Source organism: Oxyura jamaicensis, chromosome 1 (assembly GCF_011077185.1).
Source record: "Oxyura jamaicensis isolate SHBP4307 breed ruddy duck chromosome 1, BPBGC_Ojam_1.0, whole genome shotgun sequence".
NCBI lineage: Eukaryota > Metazoa > Chordata > Aves > Anseriformes > Anatidae > Oxyura > Oxyura jamaicensis.
Window position 1 is genome coordinate 25476471 of NC_048893.1, and position 1334 is coordinate 25477804.

Genomic DNA, 1334 nt, shown 5'->3' on the forward strand with positions numbered 1-1334 from the left:
CCCACGGGATGCAGTCCTTGCTGAACTGATCTGGCGTGGGCTTCCCACAGGCAGCAGCTCTTCAAGAACCACTACAGATATGGGTCCGTACCACAGGGTCCATCCCTCGGGAGCAAACTGCTCCAAACTGGATCCCCCATGGGCAGCAGCTCGTGCCAGGTCACCTGCTCCTGCGTGGGCTCCTCTCCAGGGGCTGCAGGTCCGGCCTGGAATCTGCTCTGGCAGGGGTCTTCCACAGGCCGCAGTCTCTGTTGGTGCAGGTCCACCTGCTCCACCGTGGTACTCCATGGGCTGCAGGGGGACATCCTGCTTCACCATGGTCCTCACCACAGGCCGCAAGGGACTTCTGCTCCGGCGCCTGGAGCACCTCTCCCCCTCCTTTTTCACTGACCTTGGTGCCTGCAAGGCTGTTCCTCACGCCTCTCACTCTCCCGGCTGCTGTGTGGTGCAGCGTTATTTATTTATTTTTTTTTTCCTGTCTTAAATATGCTCTCAGAGAGGTGCAAACACCATCACTTATTGGCTCAGCTCTGGTCAGCAGTGGGGCCCTTACCAAACATGGGGCAGCTTCTAGATCCTTCTCACAGAAGCCACCCCTATGGCCCCCTGCTACCAAAACCTTGCCATGTAAACGCACTACAACTCGTCTGTCTGCCAATATGAAAGGAGTTAAGAAATTCCTCTGGCCTTCAGCACAGTGGTCAAAGAGGCGTTCACGTTGTTGGAGAGATGCTGGAAAGTACCGAAGAGAAAGCAAGAGCAGAAAGTCTCGGCCTTCACTTTGTCATTTTACCCAGGTATGACATCTTTTACGTTTCTTCCTGACCTGCTTCTGTGCTACTGGCTGTCAGTGAGAGAGAAAAATTGTGTGGAGAGGTGTGATTTTAATGGGTGTGCTGAACAGCTTGCTGGTCTTCAGTGGTGATGCGCTATCGGAAACCATGGGTAATGGCTGTGTTGTAAATCTAGCCATGCACAGGGCTCTTTGGCGTCCTTCTGGCAGAATGTTGACACTTCCCCCTCTTGAAGAAACCTCTGCTGAAAAAGTCTGTGCCCTTATGCTCTCTCCAGCTGGTTCAGGATGGGATCAGGGTGTTAGGATGCCTGCAGCAGAGCCAGCTGTACTTGGCACACACTCAGGCCACCTTTTGAGAGGCAGCCATGAGAGTCATTGGTGAGCCCCAGCCCTGGGGGCCCTCCTTGGGCAGCCAGTGGCAGCAGCTGAGGTCCCCAGAGCTCTGTGCCTCCCACTCTACCCCTGCCCACCCAGGTGGGCACCTCGCTTGGTCCCAGGGCCTCAGGTACCGTCCTTCACCCATCAGCCCTGCCGAGGT